At 41.1% G+C, this 23597-nt stretch overlaps 1 protein-coding gene across 1 annotated transcript in view; it reads right to left on the bottom strand.

The window, feature by feature from the left end:
• zmat4a (zinc finger, matrin-type 4a) overlaps positions 1 to 23597 on the bottom strand; it is a 254663-nt gene that overhangs the window by 43623 nt on the left and 187443 nt on the right. The window lies entirely within an intron of this gene.

Here is a 23597-nt window from a genome sequence, read left to right as displayed (position 1 = left end):
ACTACAAGTGGACATTGAAGAGTGCAAGAAAAAGAGATGGACAAAAAAAGTACACACATACCCATATACATATATTCACAGTGAGACACTACAAAACATCCGCAGCCTGCCCTTTAAAGAATCTCAGTACAGGGTCCCATACCTTATCAAACACATCTCCTCTATCTTCGTTATAGTATCTCAGTCTTTCCAAATGTAGTGTGTTAGACATTTCTCCCAGCCACAGGTCATATGTAGGCACAGAGTAAATTTTTCACATACGTAAAATCTATTTCTTCGCTATCACCATCCCAAATTCAGTAGCCTTCCTCTCGTACCTCTTAGAAAGAGATAAGGGACTTGCCGCTTCCCAACTTTTCCCAAAAGACTCAGTAGCAGTAAAAAATACTTACATACAACATATGAATGAAGTTTCCTGCATGACCAAAAGGAGTTTTTATTGATTATAGACAGGTGAGACACTAGGGTAAAATCTGTGCAGTTTCTCTAAGGAATAGTAGAGTCTGTGGAGCGTTTTAAACTGTATAAGATTGTGTCTGATATGTACTGAACACATATGCACATTCTGTAATCATTCATCCCATATCTCATCAATTAATTCCACATGTAATCTGCCCATACATGCCTACACTCCTAAGTGCTCATCAGAGTTGTTTTATGAAGGATTTGGTAGAAAGAAGGACACCGCCCCACGAGTAGCCAGGTCAAATCTATTCATTGTCTGAAGAGTTTCATGCTTGTTCAGGCTTTTCACATGTTCGGCACACTTTTCCTGATAAAATCTCTTGCTGGTAAATATCTGAAAAAGCTAGAGGCAGGAATATTATAAGCAGTTTGTAGCTGTCAAAATGATGCAAAACTGCCTTCAATATACAAATAATTTATGTTAATAATACCCTTCTGTTTTCAGGCAAAGAACACTGCATCGTTCAGGCCAGGAATAACAGATTGGAGTGTTTATTTTTTTTTATTGTATATATTTGGGGCCTTACAGTAATATAAGATTGTATCTGATCCTATATGCGAATAGTGCCATTAGTTACAAAGTTGTTACTATCTATAGTAACAGCTTAAAAAAGTCATGCTATAGCATGACTTTTTAACTGCGGTGGGGCTATTAAGAAGTGCTAGTAAGGAAGTCTTTCTGCAAAGCAGACGTTCTATGTGTAGCCATGCTGGGCTGGAATCTGAAGCAGAGGGCGGGCCAATAGGCAAGCATGGACAGATGAGCAGCCCAATAATACAGTTTAAAGTGCTCATATTATGCTTTTTGGCTTTTCCCCTTTCCTTTATTGTGTTATATATCTTTTTGTGCATGTTATAGGTTTACAAAGTGAAAAAGCCCAAAGTCCACCCCAAAGGCACTTCCCATCTCCAACAGAAAACACTGTTCACAAACTGCTCCAAACTGCTCTACTGTAGTCCAGCCTTTACTTACGTGACGAACGTGTGTCACTTTGTAACAAACGTTATAATGCTCGCCTAGCTGCTAGCATGGCATTCCCTCATGCTCTGCTATACTTACTGCGCATGTGCGACTCCCAACAAAGATGGTACAGAAGTGAGATGACTCACTCTGTAGCTAAAACAGAGAGCTCAACACACAGGGTGAAAAGAGGAGCTGCAGCGATGTGCAGTACAACAAATATATGGTGTTTTCTGAAAATGAAACCACATAAACTTATTCTGGTACAACCTCTAAATACAATTATGAACCTGAAAATGAGCATAATATGAGCACTTTAAAGTTTGATAAAGCAAAGCCTCCGACATCCTTTGCCTTACATAGATGTTTTTTTGGAAATTCGAATGGCTTTGTAGTTCCTCCAGGTCATCTAGCTTGGCCTGTTGTAGCATACACTGGGACACTAGGCTATCATGTCGCCTCTCCAGCTCAGCACGGCAGTCTCAGTTGAGGAAACTTGTTCAGTAATGTCTGTTAGAGCCGATTTAAGGTTAAGGTCCTTTATTATCGGGCCTTTTTCAGATTTAGGTCCCTTGCCTCTTCTTGTCATATTGTCAATAATGCTACAGCTCTTTTCAAACTCGCTTGAAATTAAAGACTTTAAAGTGAAGTAAAAAAGTAAGGTCAAGGTGGATCTTTCCGCAAACATGTCTACTCCATAGCTGAACCTGGCGGAAGTGCAGATACATCTACATTTTGATATAAAGTTTAGATCTTTTACCTTTTCCTCCCATGCTAGAACTAGAGCATGCTACATGCTCACAGTGACAAGTTAAACATTATACCTGCTAAAGTAAGGCAAGTATAATGTATACCATGTTCACCATCTTAGTTTAGCATGTTGGCATGCAACATGTTCTCATGAATGGTTCCTTATAATATAGTATGAAAATGTATGCAGACCAATACGTATGATATCCTACGAAATTAGGCGACTGCTGGCTGGTCACGTGATGCCTGCTACAGAGGCCGGCTTCAAGACACCGAGCGGCAGTTGCTAGCCGAGCGGCAGTTGCTAGCTGTGTTTAGCTGCCACAGAGCTCCGTGATGCTGGCTACAGAGCCCCATCATATCAGCGGCAGTTGGTAGTTGAGTTACCGAGACTAGGATGCTTTGAGCCGGGTACAGATGCCGGCTACAGAGCTCCAACGCATCAGTGGCAATTGGTAGTTGAGTTACCCGAGAATATGGGGCTTTGAGTACAGGGCACCGCGAGCTGCCGGTCGTTTCCTTGGACATAGCAGTTAAGTTTAGGCACCAAAATGACTAGTTAAGTTCAGGAAAAAGATCATGTCAGTTTGGTTTAAAACACTCCCAAGGAACATGCCTTTCCTGGGTGAAATAATTTTATTTTAAAGATTTTCTGCATAACAGTCAGAGTATGAACAGACAAACACCAAAAAGACAGGATGAAAAACAAAACAAAACAAAAACATAAACTGCCAGTTCATATAAAATATACCAGTATGTAGCTATATATTCCAGTCCAAAAACTGAAAAGAATGTCCACAGATTTTGAAGATTCAGAGTTCCATGGAGCTGGGAAGAAGTGAGGTCAAAGAAGGCCCAAATCAAGGGCAGGGTCCCAGCAAGCAAATTACATGAAAACAATTCACATCATGAGAATAGGAAAACAATTCACATAATACAGTACAACACAATCTAATACCATTAAACCTCATCCTGAGACTGTTCTCTCTTAATATGGTCCGTGAAAGGCCCCCAGACAGGGGGAATCCTATTCAGTTTAGTTTTTGAAAAGTGCAGTCGGTGAATGACTTTAAACTGAATAAGCTGAAGTCTGGCATTGATAGAACATGCCTTGATTCTCTCTAATGCCAATGACCATAGCCCATCTGAAATCTCCTCTCCTGTGTCTTTAACCCAAGCTTCTTTAATGTGAAGAGAAGAGGTAACTGATGAAAAGAGGGCTACAAACTGTGAAATCAAACCTTTGAATGTCAAGTCAGAAGTTGGTAAAATTTGTGTTGTGTGGGCACTGACTCCTTTACGAAGTTTCTACTTTAAAGATAACGAAAAAAAATTGCTGGATGGTAGCACATATTTCTCTTTAAGTTGAGTGAAAGATGCAAAACAATTATTAATATAAAGATCGCTAATAGTAGCAAGTCCCTTCTCTGACCAGTGGGTAAACACTGAGTCCATTAGACCTGGCTTGAAAGAAGGGTTGTGACATATGGGAGCATAAAAGGATAACTTGGGGAGATTCAGCACACCCTTAATTTGTCTAAGAATCTTCAAAGAGTTTGATAAAATAAAGTCACCTTTTAGTTGTTTGATGGACATATTTGGATTTGAAAATAAAACAGCACTAAGAGAAGCTCCAACAGTCTTTGACTTGTGGGACTCAATCACAGGCCAATCTGGACAGAGGTTACTCTCATCATTACATAGCCTATAGTACACTCAGATGCGCCACAATTTATCCCCCTAATTTGGAGGCTGGCTCTAATAGCTATTGCCAGGGGCTCAAGAGCCAAGGCAAAAAGTATAGGGGAAAGGCAGCACCCCTGCCTGGTGCCACGGCCCAGCAGGAATGGGGGGGGACCTGTCATAATTAGTCAATATGGAGGATTTTAGACATGCATATAGCATTCTTAACATTTTCATAAATTTAACACCAAAGCCAAATTTTAGAGTACCAAACATGTATCTCCATTCGCCTTGGTCACAGGCCTGCTGGGCATCTAACAATATAACAGCAGCGTAGGGTAGCTTATTAGAGTACATTGTATTTAACAGGCGGCGAGTGTTAGAGGAGAATCTATCTGGAATGCAACCCGTTTGGTCCGGGTGGATTATTATTACTACTTAGCAAACTTACAGGACGGTAAGATGTGACAACAGTGTCATCCCTGTCTTTTTTCAGGAGAAGACAAACATGAGCTTCATAAAGAGAGCCGGGAAATATCCCCACCTTCAGAGAGCAGTTTACCATACGCAGAAGGAGTGGAGCAATGGTTTCTATATGTGACTTGTAGAATTCTATGCCAAATCCATCAGGACCACAGGCCAAGGAGTGAATAGCTGTTTTGATTTCATCCAGTGATATGTCAGAATCCAGGTCCTGCCTTATTACTGTCACGTTCCGCTCCTATGTCAAGTTATTGTTTTGTTGTAGATTCTTATTTTTTCGGGTTGTTTTCACATTTCCTGTTTTATTTTTTAATTCCCTGTTTTCCTTGTGTTGTCTTTGTTTTACTTCCTGTTGTTTCCTTTTCCCACCGTTAGTGATTACCTGTCCCCGCCCTAATGTTTTGCACCTGTGTCTCATTGTCTTCTCTGTTTGGTGTATTTAAGTTCAGTCTTCCTCTTACCCCAGTGCGAGATTGTCTGCTTCCCCCGTGTACAGCCTTCGAGCGTTTTTCCTTGTGTCCTGAATTATATACCTGATTGTTTCCCTTGGATTTTGACCTCTGACTGTATTTTGGATTCTCCCTTTTGCCTGTCGTTTTTGGACACTGTTGCCAGTAAGTTTATTCTGTCTTTTTAAATAAACTTTTGGCATTCCTACGTACCTGAGTCGTGCATTTGTGGGTCCATACATCTGTGAGCCTGATAATTACATCATCTAGAACTGGAATGTCCAGTGTGTTGAGAAAGTCTGAGATATCAACATGCCTGGCCTTTGACTTTGATGCATACAGTTGACTATAAAAGTCAAAAAAACCTATCATTAATTTGTTTGGGATCAGTTAACAGTTGTCCAGTAGAAGATGAGACCTTATGGATCGCCCTATCAGCTTGCACCCCTTTTAACTGCCTAGCAAGAAGCTTGTCCGCTTTCTCACCCAAAGTGCTTTTATTTCAACTTAAAAATATAGTGCCTGACCTGTTCCCCAAAAATATGGTTATACTCATATTTTATCTTCAAGATGTTATTAAGAATATCATCAGATTTTGACTCTCGGTAAGAATCCTCCACAGCAATAAGTTCAGTTTCAATTTTAGAGAAATGCTTCCGTGTAGCCTTTTTACTTGCTGATTGATAGGAGATGATGTGACCTCTCATAACAACTTTAAAGGACTCCCAGAGGGTTGAATCTGAGACAGCACCATTGTCATTAATAAGTATAAAGTCTGACATCCTAGTGGAAAAGTATTCTTGAAAACAATTATCTGAGTTCAGTGTGGAGTTAAACTTCCAGTTGTAGTGACATGCATGGAGATTAAAATGTATCTTCATGGACAGAGGAGCATGGTCTGAAACTAAGATATTGTGATATGTGGAGCTGATGACTCTCGATATTCTATAGTCTAGCATCAACTAGAAAATAATCGATTCTGGAAAAGCTACCATGTACAGAAGAAAAAAACGAGTATTCTAGACCTAAAGGGTGCTGATGCCTCCATATGTCAACTGTGTCAAGTGATTTAATCAGGTTGTTGAGCATAGATACTGATCTCAATTGTGGGGCTGCTTTAGAAGAAGAGTGGTCTGCCTGAAGATCTAAAAAGGAGTTGAAATCTCCCCCAATAATTATATTGTGAGTATTATGTTCCGCAGCAAGATTGAAAACTTTGCAAAAAAAAGTCAGGGCAGTCGAAGTTGGGGGCATAAATATTCAAAAGGACTAATGGAACAGAGTTAACTGTACCTGAGAAAAGAAGGTATCTCCCACCTGGGTCAGTAATCGTGGATTCGAATATAAATGGAATAAATGGTTTTACGAATAACAATGGCGACCCCTCTTGCCTTAGAAGAGAAGGTGGATTGGTAAACTTGAGACAGCCATACAGCTCTCAATCTCCTCTGTTCAGTTGGGCAAATATGGGTTTCTTGCAAGAAAATAATATCGGATGACAGTGTCTTTAAATGTGAAAATACTTTTCCCCGCTTAAGGACTTTGCCAAGACCCCTACAGTTCCAGGAGGTAAAAGTAATAGGACTCTCTCCTGACCTACTTGAGTAATTATCCTGCATTAAAATAAAAGTATGACAGAGATTTTGGACTAACATATGAAAAATAAAAATCTGGCAAACAACACATAAACACACCCCAAAACAACCCCAGTTGGCTCTGTTACCCGGCAGTCTCCTATCAGGCGGCGCATCCCAAGTACTGATAGGAGACTGCCGGGTAACAGAGCCAACTGAGCAGCCGACTAAAGGCCAAACTAAACCAACAGCTCCGCACTCTCCTCTATTGTAATACATATCATGTACTGCAGCAAAGAGAAAACAAACAAAAAAGTGGACTCAATAGTTTGGTAAGTGGGCTCAAATTCACACTGGGCAACACAGATAATAACTATCTATTGCAGTTGGAAATAATGTACAATATGAATATGCAACTGAGACTCAAAAACAAAATACCTTTGTCTATCCTTACGCAAATAGGGTCACATAACGCAGATGCAATAGCATGGAAAATGTAAGATACACAGACAGCTAATCTGTCTCTTCTTTTGTTATAATAGAGTTGGCAAACCGTTCTGCAGCTGCTGGTGAGTTAAAGATGCTCACTGTTTTGTTGTAGGTCACTTGAAGTTTGGCTGGAAAGTGCATGGTGCACTTGGCTCCAGCATCAGCCAGCCTGTTCCGGACGCTATTGAAGAATTGACGTTGAGCTACCACATCTGCAGTGTAGACGGGAAATATCGATACTTTCCCATCTTTGTAACTGAGCAGTGCCCGTTGTCGGCTTAGTCATAGATATTTCTCACGTCTCTGTCGTTATGAAGTTTGGTGATGATGACCCTTGGCGACTCCTCTCCGGTTGACTTTGGCTTTAGGCTGCGATGTGCTTTGTCTATTTTGACCGGTTTGCTGAAGTTTTCTTGACCAAGTATCTCTGAAATCTGCTGAGACACAAACTCGGCTGGGTGACCATTTTCTTCACCCTCTTTGATACCAACGATCCTAATGTTGAGCCTTCGGAAGCGCCCTTCTAAGTCATTTAGCTTGGCACTGAGACGACCGTTAGCTACTGAATGTGTGTGTAGTGTTGGCTGGTGACTAGAAGAACGTTGGACTGTTCAACAAGTGCAGTTTACTTTAACAGCATATAACAGTTATTAGTAGCTGGCATATTAGCATAGCACTATACATCTAGTAGTTACCATATTTACTCTCCTACTCTTTATACTCAGGGTCTCAACAAGGGGTTGATGCCTAGACCTTGAGGTGTCTGATTTATTTGGGATCTAAAAGTTGTCTAATTTTTTTAAATTGTGCACCAACAACGTCCTCAGTGTCTGTGATAATGGTTGTATTGAGTCAGTGCCCTGTTGCTACAAATTATGAGCACCGTGTGTAATCGCTGTCATGTTGTACTAATCTTATTGTGGTTTGAAAAATGGTCATCATGATTGCCTTGCTCTCATAATTAAGTTAACTCTTTCATAACTACACCTCAGAGCTAAAGGCCAAGAGAATATAAATGTCATCCTACAATCATTGAATTACATTTCCATATCCTCTTTATCAAATTTCCCCCATGAATGATCGTTACTCTAAACCATCACACCAAGGAATGAGCTGCTGAAACTCGAAGTTATTTTCTTTCAGGGTAGTGGCAGGTGATGTTGAAAATGTTCCTTTTTCCAACAACTTATTTTTCAGATATTGATGTCAGCTGTTTTCTTCTAACATTTTGATGGAGGGCAATATTCCCCACAAAGAGAGAGAGAGAGAGAGAGAGAGAGAGAGAGAGAGAGAGGCAAATCTCTCTCTTTCACTTTCCTCCTGATAAGCTGCACAATAACCACTCTGTCAGTCTGCCGCCACCAGGACTGAGATTTCAATTTTGCAAGGCCGTCCCCAGACGCAGTCATGAGCTGACATTAAAGTTCTGCAGCAGGCAATGAGGGCCTGCTCTGCAGTGGCCCTTTGACAGCTTGCTTCTCAAATAACTTTTGAAAAGGTGAAAGATTATACAGCGGTCCCGGTATCCATCACTGCCAGCCACCTGCGGCTCTTCCCACACGGCGCTGCCCTGCATGAGTGATTAAGCACTGGGAGCCTTTGGGCCTCTGCAGTGCTTCCCCTCGATCACCTGTACCTCTCCCTTTCTGAGGCATTGTCTATGAGTCATTGGAGACTTGTTTGTTTTGGTTAACTTGTCCCTTAGTCGAAAAAAGAGACAGCTCAGAAGAGGATGCAGAAGAAGAACAATGTGCTCTGCAGTCTCATATATTTGGTTAGATTGGAATTGTTGAAATGAAAACAGGTTGTGGAGCTAAAGCATGCAGAGAAAAATGATATCTGATGTCTTTTATCTTCATTTGATCTTACAGGCATTTTCCACTGGGCATGTGTTTGGTTTTTTTCCATCCTCTGCCACGCGCCATACAAAATCAGGAGTGTCTCAGAAGCGGAGCGTCTTGCTGCCCGACTCGCAGATTTTATTATCTCTACAAATATTTTACAGAACAATTACGTGTTTATTAAACAAGTATCTCCTGCGTGGCCTGCCTTTGGCGAGGGGGAGGAGGGTTCTCTGCATCAGCCTTAGGCTTGGCCAGCAAGTGGTATTTGAGACTTGACGTACTCCAGTGGTAACTCAATTCACATCTAGAAGGGCTTTGAAACTGAACTTGCCATTCAAATTACCCTTTTATTTATCCCTTTCTGCTCAAGGAGGTTTGTTTCTGCTAGCCATCCACAACATTTCTGCTGCATCGCTTTCTGATTTCCCGAAAATACTGAGCGTCCCGAGGCCCAAATCACAGAAAGCACGCACGTAAATCGTGTTAAATAAATTGTGGCTTTAAAAGGAATTTGTGTTAACTCGTTATTATCGCGTAAACTTTGACAGTCCTAGTAGAAATATAAAATATTTATGTACGTATGTTACGTATTTATGAATACGGCCATAAATGATTTACAGTTTACTGTGATTTAGTTAAGTGACTGGCACTTAAAGTGTGGATGTGAGCAAGTTACCTTTTTTCATTGGAACTGTGGCCGAAAAGATTGACCCTTACAAGAGTCAAAGATTCAGCTACATCCAGCATCCGCACGTCCATATAGGCGATTTAGGCTTTTGCCTAGGGCAGCACTTTGCGTCGGGCGGCCAAATGTGGGCAAAAAAAGATATTAATGATGATAAGCAAAATCGTGATGAAAAGTAGGCTTCATTTGCTCTCTGGTTTAGGTGTTTGAAGCACATGAGAAAGTGGTGGAGACATTTGCCCTGTATTTAGTTTGAGGAGCTGAAACTGGATTATTTGGAAAACATATAGTCATGACTCTGCTGTAAATAATTTGGAACCTAGTTATTGGAGATATTATACAGACCTGTTTTGTGCGTTATTTGTGGATCTGCAAAATGCTTGCATATTGCTTCATGCATTCTTCATTATTGTTGACACTTTGAGCAGGCCGACGTTGCACTAGACCATTTGCATAATATGTATGGCATATTGGTCTTTGTGTGTCGTTGCTGGTATGGTGCGTTGCAAATAGAGGGGTGGCATATTTGTTTTTCTCCTAGAGTGGCAGAAGTACATGCACCGGTCCTGGCTACATCAACCACAGATCTGATCCAAATTTAGAAAAACCTCAGTCGCAATTTTGATAGGCAACGTGTGCACTGACAATACTTATAGGAGCAGTCAGCACAAGGAAAGTAATGCTAGCTTAGCAGCTAATGCTACTACTAACTGGCACCCACTCCTCCTGGTTACTGAAGGAATGTGCTGTTTTATTTACAGGGGCATGTGTCATAGGGCATTATTGAAAGTATTACATTTAGAATGATAACAAAGTCCAAGGAACTGACGTAAACACTGAAAAGATCCTCCTCTACAGTACTTGATGTCCTCCCCCAAAATGTATGGAATCAGCTTTGAGTTACAGTGAGTTACAGATGAATCTATATAATCTTTGTATACAATCGGTGACTGTGTATCCACATACATATTGCATCGTCTGAGAGGGAGAGATATACACCCCTGATGAAACAAAAAGTACCTTTCACTTTTGAATGCAAACCATTTACTGCAGACAAGCACTAATGGAAAGTTAATAAACTACAATCCAATCTCATTGAAAGCTGATAGAACATGGTAACTGCTAGCTAGTCTATATCTGGCACACTCGCCTCTACATTGACTCGCCAATAAGCCACAGATTGGGGTGCTGAGTTGAGTTATTTTGTTTGCTCTGTAGTAAATCTCTGGTGGTCTCTCAGCTAATTGAGACCTATAGCTTGAGCCGTTGGCTGGGAACATGGTGGCAGAATGACTGATCAGCAGTGTAGTCCTATGGGACTGTTTATGAGCAGGGAAAAAGGTGGTACAGGTCCAGGGTTCATGCTAAATTAACCAGCAGCCATCTGCCCCACTCAGATGGTGCAAGTTTAGCTCATTCCTTCTCTGATTGCAGCAGGGCGCCCAGGCTGAAAGAGCATATGCTAAATCCGAGTCGGTATGAAAAAAATTGTTTGGTAAGTTGCAACCGCGGGACATATTATAATGGATTGCTTTGTGAAATGGACTTTCAGAATAAAATCATCACTCAAAAGTGTTTTCAACCCCTTGAAGCAATAAAACAGTCATGCTCACCAAATCACAGATAAGATTGGTCTCTGAAATTGGACACAGTTTGGAAATGGGCAGTAGGTAGAGATGTAATATCTTGATGAGAACAGGCTTTAGCTGTGAAATGCATTAGCTGTTAACAAATGGCTGGCCTTCTTGTGGTCTAATCAGGTGTTTAAGTTGAACAAGTTAGTGTGCACGGTGGCAGACTTTGCCTTTTGTTTCCCCTTGAAGAGGACCTTGATCAGCCAGGCTTAAATAGATCTATTTTAAGATCAGGGGGGAGTAGCAAATATAACACACAGCTGAGAGCAACAGCTTGAGAACTGCAATTGCAGGGCTCTATAGAAGGAAGAGCTGGAAAGCACAGGAAGTGAGAAAGAGGGGGACAATGTGCTAAATCACATCTGCCTGTCGGGGTGTTCGACAGGCTAGACTACTGTCTAAATTTAGAGTTTTGGAGTGAGCACTGACCAATAGCACTGTGTTGTCTTTCGGCAGCACAAGGTATCAAAAGAAACTAAGCGATCAATATAATGAGAAAAATCCATGAGAAGTTCAGACAGCCGAAAATGATAATGTTTATTGCTGGTCAACATTGGGTACAGTGTGTTCGTACAAGCAATACTTTTTACGAATATTTTCCTTGACCCTCCCTGACTCGGGAAAAAAAGCATGATCCTCCCTCCATCATAAATAACCACATTTTATTCACACAAATGGCATATAAGAGAAAATAAAAGGCAAAGGCTGACCTTTTCCAACCATTATATTTAACAGTGAATGGGGAAAAAAGTAAACTACCAGTCTAACATACTGTGCGATCTCCATACTGCCAATGTTAACCATGTCAATTCCAGCTCTGAAATAAAAATAAGATGCTATTAGTACAGATAATGCAACAAGAAAACAGCACAGAGGGAGTGAGCGCTATTACCAAACAAACAGCTAATTTCTTAGGCAAAACACAAATCCTCCTCACAAATAATCGCATTACCGAAAGAAAACTGTCCACTTCAGGAGAATATAGATGCATGCAGCCATCCCTCCTATCACACAAGCAACATTTAATAAGCCTGCAGTGGCGCCAGCAGGATTATATTTTATAGTGTCCACAGTAACCGCCCGCCGCAAAGTAAAGGTACCCACGCACAAACATACAGGTAAGCTACTCAGCAAGCGAGTGAGGGAGCAAGAGAGAGATGACAAATTCATGTTTTTTTGCACCGTTACTGATACAACACCACCATGAAATTTGATTAGCCTACCGCACACATTTTAAAGTGGGTTCACACAATCATTGCAGCTCTAATACAGTAGCTCAAATTTGCAGAAGATTCACGCAAAAGGCCAAATACACTCAGCCAGGAGCAAGCCAAACCGGTAGACCAGTGACACACAGACAAATGCTTACAGATTGTATTGACATCAACAACCCCGTGGTTAATCCGCTGATCGGGCAGGTCAGGTCATGTAAATCAACATTCTGATTAATAGCAGATGGGTTGAGAGTGGGTGAAATAATACATAATTAATGGGAAAAATATTAATTACATTATTTTAAATGTGAATAGAGCAGAGCTGCTGTGTGTCCCCATTAAGAGAGACGCTGTGCACATTCACCCACACAGCAACTTCATTTATTATTTCAGAAGCTAAAATGTATTGCAACGTTTAGAATTAGGGTACTGAAAGCAGCCTCTCTAGTCATTAAAGTTAATTGTTAAAGAAACACCCGTACATCAATACAATACATAATTGAAAAAGCAATAGCCTACATGGACTGGTAGTAGGGGAGTGAAAATAATTAATTTGGGTGGCTGTGGGTGGATGATTTAAGTGTGAAAGCAGATTCAGATGCATGGCCAATCCACTGAGGAGCGAACGGGTGAAGCTGTTTTGGGTCAGTGTTCTCGGCTAAAAATAAACCAATCTCCCGTGCGCTGTATAACTTTGGATTCGGCAATCCATTTATTCACAGTTCTGTATAACCACATGCTCACTGTAATGTCGGAGACAAAAGTGAAGTTCTACATTAACCGGTTCAAAACCACTCTAAACATAGCAAGTTTAGCGAGTCCCGTCATGTACAGGGGGTAAAAGATGTATTTTGAAACAATAAAAATGTAAAATACATAAACTTAATTGATGTCCCTCCCCTATTGCCAAAATAAAGAAATTGTGCTTAGAAAATTATTTGACGTGCATCCCCCGTTTTGAACCAACTCCCATCTTTCAATGAACAAATCTAACGAACAGTCCCTAAAAACTTGGTAGCATATGGATAATTGGACTTATGATGAAAACTGTTGGAATTTATAGCAATTTAACTTATATCTGTCCTGACAGATGATAAAAAAGTAAGTAACTTTTTGCTTCTTTGCACTACTGTTACAAAATAAGCAACTGTTGTAATGGTGATATTGGGATCTTACAGTGGTTTGCACTGCTTTAATCATGAGACAAGGTTGTGTGAGGGCCACATCACAGATTTTACAGAACATATCTGTAGATTATTGAGCAGTACATCAAGTTAAATAATATATTATAACCTACATTTCGATATTTACTATGAAAATGAACACCATGGCTGCTAATTTCCACAATCCTTCTTTCGTATTGTACTGAGAAAGAACAATACAGAATTTCTTAGAATACACAGTGGCACTTCTTTAGATTAATCATGCTCTCTTAGCAAATAATTAAGCATGCTAAAATGCATAAAGTTCTCTTGTATCTTCTCATAAAAATATTCCACATTTGGATAATGACTTGGGTCAGCTGACTGCTCAAACCTCAGTGTTAGTTCTCAGCTCTCTTTGCTTCGCTGTTATGTATTTGTTTTTTTGGAACAATCAGATTTGATTCCAGTTGCTATGAGCTGAAGTGACCACTTGACTACCACTATTTACTTTATTCATCAAAACCAAGGTAAACCAAGATTGGTAGGAGATGACATCACTCTCTTATTAAGGTATTTAGCAACAATAAAAGATTATAAGGGTAATTCTTTCAAAAATGGCAGAAACATGCAAAAATATATCCATGATGTTCCACTTCCGGGATTGCTCCAGTGCAGCTGGAAATTCCGCCGCATGTAGCTCTTTTCGGGTCGGATATCCGTTACCTTCCGCTTTCTTTGTGTTGTAATTTTAAACTCTGGTGGATTTATGAGGACTATGGTTAACTGCTCCTCAGATCTCTGCAGTTTACGGTTTACAGTTTACTGTTGCATGACTAAAACAACCTTTGAATGTAAACATGTTCCACCAAAACAAGTTCCTTCCTGAGGCTATTTTGCAGCGGCACCGTGTCTCCGTCCGACACTTAGCATAGCCCAACACTTAGCACTGCCCAAGACGATTGTGAATGGTTTAAAGAAATGCCAATTAACCAGAGCACGTTTTTCTCCCATCCCAGAATGCTGTGTGGACTAGCCAGACCCTCCTCTGCAGTGCTGTGGAGGAGGGTCTGGCAATGTGAGACTACAAAATATTAGACTTAACCAGTTGTAAATGCAGGTACAATGACAGTATGATATAATACATAATCTTTGGTTTGTCCTATCATGTTGTTGTAAAGAAACACATTCAGTACAGCATTAAAGCTATAGTGCATAGTTTCTGTCGCCCCCATGAGGAATTATAAGTAATGACATCAAAACTGTCAGCATGGTTTAATGTACTGTAGAGCATGTGCACAATGTGTTTGCTCTCAACATGAATACATCCTGCCTCTCTGAGGAGCTACCTCACCAGAAGAAGCACTTTGTTAATATATGTTGCTCAGCCTGAAACTATCTTCAGGGCCTGTTCGAAAAAGACACGCACCAGACGCAGAGCAGGCATGAAGTATAATGGACTGTTCTTTTGACAGCCATGGTAATGGATGGGAGTGAAAACAGCTGCTGTGGCACCGCATGGAGTTTAAGTGAGTTCATATTTTCCTTCCTGTACTTTGATTAATTTTTACATATTGTCAGCTAAGGGACTGTTCGTTATTTAATTAAGGGGCCACCGGAGGAGTTTTGTGGCCTCTAACCTAAAAAGACGTGACCCTCCCCTCGTCAGTAATAATTTTCCTATGACCCTCCAAAACGATTTGAAAAAAAGGAATGACCCTCCCCTCGCGTGCAAGTTTGCAAAGAAGTACAGATTCCATTTGATTTTTACAGCCATGTCATACAGGAGTTAACCTCTGCATTCTCATCTTACACATCCCACTCCTCTGTTAAGGTGTGGTGGCCATTTCAGTAGATTTACTTACTAACATTGTTGTGGAAACACAATAAGCATGGAAACTAAATGCACACTTCATGCATTACTGCATTACTTCAGATACTAAGTTCCTCCTCTAGTAAACTAGTATTCATATGAAATAAAACAATAAAACATTGAGACCATGGACCAATTGTTTACATTCTGCAGGCAGCAGAATGTAAAATATACATCAGCGCTTTAGTAGTGTTTTAATATCCATCACCATATTCTTTGTATCACATACAGCATGTTTAACGATCACTCAAATCTTTTCTCATTTTTCGGATCACTCAAGTCATTTGTCACAGAGTCACAGACAAAAGTAAAACTGAAGAAAAGCTGACCATTCCCTCACATCAAAAACAGGTAGCATATGTCTCTTGTTGCACTGTATAGAACATACGGACTCAAGCTCTGTCCAATAAACTGACTTGTAGTTGTAACTGCAACAAAGATTGGATCATCTTGAAAAGGCTCAGTTATTCTGTCAAATCCTTTCAATATCACTCTGTCCAATCAAGGGTCCCTGTCATCTTTAGTTCAATCTCACATTGCTGCACTTGTCAAAATAGTAAAGAAGTCAAAAAGTCACAATGCAGATTTTCCTTCAGATTAAAATAAACATATGCTACATCACAACTCAGAAAATAGAATTCAGAATGGCTGATCCCAATGGGAATATACAGTAAACCACTTAATGTTTTTCCGTTCAAGCTCTTGTCTACTTTACATGATTAAAAATATAACATTATCCTCTCTGGCAAGAAATGAGATGACAAGTGGATGTATTTTATGTCTGCTAGTGTTGAAAATAACATTAGGTAAAGTACACAGCCCAAGTAAGAATGATTAATAAGACAAGGGAAATAACAGCATATACATACAGGCATATTTATTTAATTTTTTTCTGCTAGAGTCTGAACAGAAAATGGCAGAGCTAATATAGCTCTAAATTAGATAAAACTTTGAGCGTGTATAATGTCACACTTATGCAAAGTTATTGCTGAGCTAAAGACCAACAATATGTTTCTGACGTCAACCAAACCCTAACCCTTGATATAAAAAGCAGTTGGCCCATTTAATGAACTGGTGACTGTCTGCTGTCTGGTATTCCAACCCGGTCTCACGCCAGTTCGCAAGTAGTCACGTTATTTTTATTTATTGATTCGTGTACAGGTCTCGATTTTCTCGTTTATTTCGTGTACAGGTCACAATTTTCGAACGTTATCATTTCATGAACTGCCACGACACTGGGCTGCTCTGTGGGATGCAACAACGGGGAAAGTAAACGCCACAACGGGGAAATTAAATGCCACACGCCGGCGACAACAACAGGACGGACCGTCACACAGGGAAATTAAATGCCACACGCTGGCGACTACAACGGGACGGACCACCACACGGGGATGCGATCCACGGGCGCAGGGACACGAACCGTGGTCTCTGTGGCATGCAACAGCGGGGACATGAAACGCCACAACAACGGGACGGTTGAGGTTAGGAAAAGAAAAACTGGGAAAGGAACCGTAACACGCCGACAACAACGGGACGGTTGTGGTTAGGAAGAGAATAACGCGGAAAGGAATTGCAACACGCCGGACGCGATTCCCGGTCTCCGGGGTGAAAGTCCTGTATTGATTGACCCATCCACCACCCCGACCAACCTCCCTACGTGGATTTTCTGCTTTTCATACTACTCCCTACTGTTGTCATGTTGTGATCACGAAATATGCTTCCCATTTAAATACATTACATTAAAATTCGTAATCACCACACGTAAAAAAACGACAAAATCGTGTCCTGTTCACGAATCAATAGATTCAATTACGTAAACATTTCACGAACTGCCATGAGATTGGGCTGGGTATTCCAATATCTGGTTGTCTGTCACTGTCAGGTATCAGAGTAAACCTGGGACGGTTTTTCACTCAGCAGAACAGATGCAGAGGCTGCAGCTCCTGTTTCCTTTAGCTGCTGGATGAAGACAAAGTGTAGGAAGATTAAAGAGTTTATGTCTGATGTTCCAGCCTCTTATATGACTTCAATTTAAAATGTCCCTGTGCAACAAAGAGAATTAGGTAGCAATCATCTCTTTGTATTCCTCTAGTTTAAGATAACTACAGTTAGTGCCCTTATTACAAAGGCCTGTGCCAGAATAAGACTCAAGAATAATTCCTCTGGATGATTTTACCTTTCAAGCTTACAGGAGCTGAATGTTTGAAACTCAAAAAGATAGATTTGGGGTTCAGTATTAAACATAACCTATAATTTATTCAATCACATAAAGCACTTTATTCCAGGCTGTTCTCATGAACCAATCGTACATATAGCGGAGGTCGAGGTGGATGGACGGGTCCTAAAAAACACAAGGCTTTCAAGCTGGGGAGCAGAGTTTGTTAATTCTCTAACCCAGGAAACCCAGGTGTTTATGTCTAGAGAGTACTACTTAAAGGTGCAATATGTAATACTGACAGCTAGTGTTTAAAATAGTTACTGCAGTACAATTTTAAAATACTGGAGACAGTCGTCTCCCCCTGCTCCCTCCTCCCCAGACTCGAAGTTCACGGAGGTTGCCAGGCTGAGAACGCAGCTATTGTTAGCTAACATTAGATGCTGGCTACATTGACATCATCATAGAAGCCCATGCTCACGTGGAGCTCTGTACCCAACTGACAGACACACTTTTTCGGCTTAGAATTACGGTAGGAACCGCTAAAAACACAACAACCTCACCGTCCTCTCTACCCGACGGACAGACACACTTCCTAGGCTTAGAATTACGGTAGGAAGAGCTAAAAATAACACTACCTTGCCGTCCTCTTCACCTGACTGAACACACTTTATTGGCTTAGAATTACCGCAACCAGACGCGTAACTATCGGTAAGCAGGGTACGCAGTTGCTTACATGCCCGGACCAATCAGGGGCCCGCGTGTCTGGAAGATATTGATTGACAGCCGGGGCCCCCTATCGCATTTTCATTACTCGTGACAATCCCAGCAGTCCCACGTGCAGCCACTGACCAAGCGGGAGTGAGAACGGGTCAAATTCATTTCCTTGTTTCTGATATGAAAACGAGACTGTTCTCTTAATACATCCATGGACGAGACACGTGTGACTCGAACATCTCACATTTACCAACAAAGCGTACAGCGAAAGACCGTGCAAAACATTTCAGACCATCCTGCCAACCTGTATACATTTTAACATCAATGTACGCTGTAACGATTTTTCACTATAAAGTCGCTGAAAGCTGCTGCTGTTTCAGTCCTGTCGGCTCTCTGCAGCGAGTGGGGCTGCTGCTCAGTTCCCCCGCGACTGACGTGCGCACACACACAAACACACACAATCACACACGGTGGATGCAGGAAAGACCGAAGATCAGACGTACAGGATGACCTAAATTGAGGACAGCTACGCTCGTTATTGTAAGTGCAATGATAAGTTAAAGTCCAATAAGTACTTTATCAAACCGTATGAATGTGTGTCCCAGCCTAGGATAGGAAATTAACTAACAATGTACAGATCAACAAGTCACTGACAGTGACAGATATGTTCATATTTTATTCATTCAATAAATTGTTATTTTTTGTCTTAAATCCACCAGCCATTCTTATATTATACCAACATTTGCAGCATCCTGAGCCTTTTTGGTAAGGTTTCTAGGAAATCTCAGCCCAGAGTAATTAATTAATAGTATTAATTATTATTCTCCTCAAAACAAGTTTCCTTTTTATTGTTAAAGAACTATACAAAAAAAAATTGCAACTTTCACTGTCTTCCGCAACTTTTATCGCAATTTTTTACAAAAGCTCCCGCAAAATCAGGCATTTGGGCCGCAACAATCTCAAAAAAAGGCTGCGAAATCCTGGAGGGACTGCCCTTGTGTGTTTTTTCATGTGTTATGGTGCACATTCACCAGTGCTTTTTTGTTGTTGTGGTGCGCATAGGCTACTCCTGATTTTGTCAGTCATCTCATCTCTTATATGCTGTGTCTCTATGATCCTATCCTGTCCTATTCATGGTAGCCTACTCGTGGACATTGCGGCGTTATCACGTGCTGTAGTAGGGGGGCCCGCCTTGATAATCCTGCATAAGGGCCTGGTGTTGGCTTGTTACGCCACTGACGGCAACAATTGCTAAACACACTGCAAACTCACGGTCATATCTTCCCGATTTACAGCCCCCCTCTCTTGGTTTAAAATAACTCACCGTTGTCGGCTACGGCCGCTGAACAGGCTAACGTTACACGTTGTAAACAGCCGTGGCCCGTCTGCCTGGTCCTCCGGTAACGTTAGCAGGGTTAGCATGGCGCCTTTAGCCAGGACCAGTTGGGATGACTTTACTGGCAATGTCTTAATTAGTTTTTGCGAGTAACCAGCTTGGGTACTCTAGCTATATAATGGCATCGTTTTGTCATTGATTACATGCCACTTTGCAACACATTAATACAACAGAGACCTTATCTATTGTGAGCAATCTATAATCCAAAGTAACCTGAATTGTGAGAACTGAATGTGAAGACATATAGAGAGTTGCATTTTCAGTGAGGATCAAATTTTATTGGACTTCAGTTTCAAAAGAATAAATTCAATTTAAAATTATACTATTCAGATTCACTTTTTTCAATGCAATGATTCAAACTAAACAATACAATTTCAAATTATTTGATTCAAATTCAGTTTTTCAATGCAATTATTCAAGTTTAGAAATTCTAATTCAAATATAAATTATTCAAATTCAGTTTCTGGTGGCACATATTTCAGCCCATAAAAAGACACCATTATCTCTTTTAAATCCACTGCAGTGATAACCAGGCTAAAGTGCTTACACAATCTGTCCACATTAGAGTCTTAATGGACTGTCTACCGCATAATCATTTTCCATCCTATTTACAACTCTGCAAACATTACAGTTCTCACTGTTACAGTTAATAAAACATTTCTTCTTTACACTATTCACTTTGAACAGAATTTAATCACACAATTAAATCACTCAGATCTAAGAGTAATGGACTCTTTGCAAACTTAAGTTATTTGCATATTATTATGTGAAAGACCAAAATGACTTAAAGTGGAACTATTGTGCTTTTCCGTATTTTCTGTCATATCTATAATGTTAAAATGTCGGATTGTCATGTTAAACATGGCCAGATCGAAATAGATAGAAATCCCTCAATCAGATTTTCAACTGTTCTGAACGTTCCAGTTTCAGCAGTTTTTCTACTGCTCCAGGCAGGAACTGCTGGAGTGTTTTTTTAAGCAAAAAGTGTTAACATTGTACCATGTAGCTGCATGCTAACGACAGTAAAAGATGGAATCTTGGCTGCCAATGTTGTTAAACTGTCCCCAGTTACGGGTCAGATTACTCCTGAAACATTTCCGGTTATGCAGTATTTGTTTTTAAAGCCTTTATCTGTGATTTGTGACGGTGAAAAATGCTGCTATATTCTGTTAGTGTCCACTGCTAACTACAGTAGCTGCATGCTAACGCCAGATAGCTGTAATCTTGGCAGCCAATATTGGTCATTTCTCCCCAATTTCGTGTCACATTACTGCCGGAACATGTCCTGTTGTGTAGTAATTTGATGGTAGAAAGTGCTGCTCCATTCCATTCCAATCTTACATTAGCCTACTGCTAAATATTAAGTAACTGCATGCTAATGCCAAATAGCTGTAATCTTGGCTGTCAATGTTGGTCATTTCTCTCCAAGCCCCAAGCCTTTATTGGTGATTTTTCACGGTACAAAGTCTTGCTATATACTCCGTTGCAGTCAGTCTTAGGTTCCTGAGTAAAACAACATAGTGGAGAATCAGAGACTTGCGGACATGCGCTGACCTATCAGAGCAGACTAGGCTTTTTTGGGAGGGGGGCTTGAAGAGACAGGCACTCCAACAGAGTGTCTCATACAGAGGGTGAGTACAGGTGCAGCAGCCATGGGCAGTATGAGAAAAATAAAGTGTTTTTCACAAAATACAAGTATGAACCTGAAAATGCTATATAATAGGTCCGCTTTAAGAACAGAAGACATTTGAAAGAGCACAGGTGAGGAGTTACATCAATTTTACAGTATGCTGCAAAATAAGGATATATTTTCTCATAGCTGCACAGTGCTGGATACACAACAACAATATGCAGACCCCTGGATGACGACACCTCTTCCTTTATGGGAGCTGTTGAATATTTCATCACATCTTCAGAGTCAGACTGCACATTTTTCAGCAAGTTGGGAGGTGTACAACGCTGGAGGTCAGGGAGAGGGAATGGCGAGATGCCAAGATGAAAAAAAGAGCTCCAAGTAGAGGCAATGGTGGATGCGTTCTCCAGCAGCAGCAGCATCAGCATCAGCATCCACTGCCTCCCCTCTCTATCCCGACTGCCTGGCTGCCCGCAATGCCTGCTGCGGTCCCATTCTCTTCTCCACAGGCTCACAGAGCTGGTTTTGCCTGATAGGATGATTTGCCACTTCATTACTAATTGATAATCGCTGGAGAGAAAAGCTCATTAACTCAATTGCTGAATAGTGTAGCTAGCATGCTGACATTTTCAGCCTCTCCATGACTGTGTTGATGTTGGCAAATCCATCTCCTCCTTACACAGTGCATCACAGCCATAGAGCAAAAGAGATGAAGCCAAAGATAGGGATGGCTTCACGTTAGTGGAGAGGTGGAGAGGAGCCTTTGGTGCAGAATCCTGACTGACTTCAGAAGAGTGTTCATGCCTTTACGATAAAATAACAGTAATAATTACTGTTTTTAATTTACTATGTTTGAACAACCCACTGACTGTCCTTAACTCCTAATCTTTATTCATTCTGTACTAGTCACATGCTCCACCCTGACCCTTAATACCATTGCCCCCAAGGGCTCCGTGCTCAGCCCTCTCCTGTACTCCCTGCGTGGCCACAAACAGCTCCAACACTATCATAAAGTTTGCTGCCGAGGAGACAGCCTGAAGAGAGAAGGTCAGAGCCCTGACATTTGAGTTTCAAGACAACAACCTCCATCTTGCCGTCAGCAAAAGAAAGAAGCTGATTGTAGACTATAGGAAGAAGTTCCAGAGAGTAGGACACACCCGCAGCTCCATCAACTGTACAACGGGGGAGAGAGTCAGCATCTTCAGGTTGCTCGGGGTTCACATCAGCGAGGACCTGACCTGGACTCACCACAACACCATCACAAAGACTGCTAGACAGCGGCTCTTCTTCCTTCTCAGGCTGAGGAGGTTCGACCTGGACTCCAGGATACTCTGTGCACCATCAAGAGTATCCTGACTGACTGCATAACCACCTGGTATGGCAGTTGAACCGTCTCAACCATAAGGCTCTACAGAGTGTGGTGAGAACTGCTCAGCACATGATTGGGACGGAGCTGCCATCCATGGGGGACCTCTACACCCAGCGGTGCAGGAAGAAAGCCAACAGGATTATTAGAGACCAGACCCGGTGCCAGACACAAATTCACGGACGGGCATGCCATTGTTTTTGGGGGGGCACAAATTAAATAAATCTCATCATGTAACATTATCTTAATTATCTTCCAAATGAGCATTGAATTAATTCATACAGGTCTACACATATAACAGATTTTATCTGGTATTGAAACAGGTAAGTCATGGACAACTAGCCTACCATTGCGCAGAACCGGCTTATACAGAAAATAAAACGAGGAGCGTTAGGCCTCTTGAACCGCAAAGCATCAACTTAGAAACAGTCTAAATCGTGTGGTATAACATTAAGCTCAATTACCTCCCAGTCTCGACTGCATGCTTCCAATCGCAAAATCCACTTAGCATAAAGGTCGAGTCTACAGCAGAGGAGGGTGCTCGAACTTTCTGCATGGGTAGCAGAAAGCAGCGTCTATGCTACCATACCAGGTGCTGTTGTTCTTTTTTTGCCTGAGAACAAGCGTGCAGAAAAAGTTTTCAGGACAATTTGATTTGGTTTCTCAATGCCGAGATCCCCTGGTTCTGCCGCCTGTGATGAAGACCCTTGCTTTGGGTTACAGTGTCGGATAGCAGCACCGATGTGGTGGCCAGTGCTAGCTTCGGCAGTGACAATCCTTGTTCTTCAGAACTAATGTTACACCCTGTACTTTCGCCGTCTTTGTCACTTTCTTCCACCAACCTTGGTGGTCGTTGAATAACATTAAGGAAACACCGTATATCCATAGCCTAATTCTCTCTAGATCTTTAGTTTACATGAAGCTACCAGCTATTCTCAACAAAATTCTCAATAGCTGCCTGACATGCAGGCTGCATGTCAATTTCCGTTTTAACCGCATCAGTTTTGACAAACCCATCAAATCCATTTACAATTATTTTAATAAAATTAAGAACAAACACCCTTTTATTTTTATTCATGATTTA

This window comes from Sander lucioperca, chromosome 2, assembly GCF_008315115.2.
Source record: "Sander lucioperca isolate FBNREF2018 chromosome 2, SLUC_FBN_1.2, whole genome shotgun sequence".
NCBI classification, from domain to species: Eukaryota; Metazoa; Chordata; class Actinopteri; order Perciformes; family Percidae; genus Sander; species Sander lucioperca.
The sequence above is the reverse complement of the archived record's forward strand: the minus strand, read 5'-3'. Positions and strand labels throughout refer to the sequence as shown.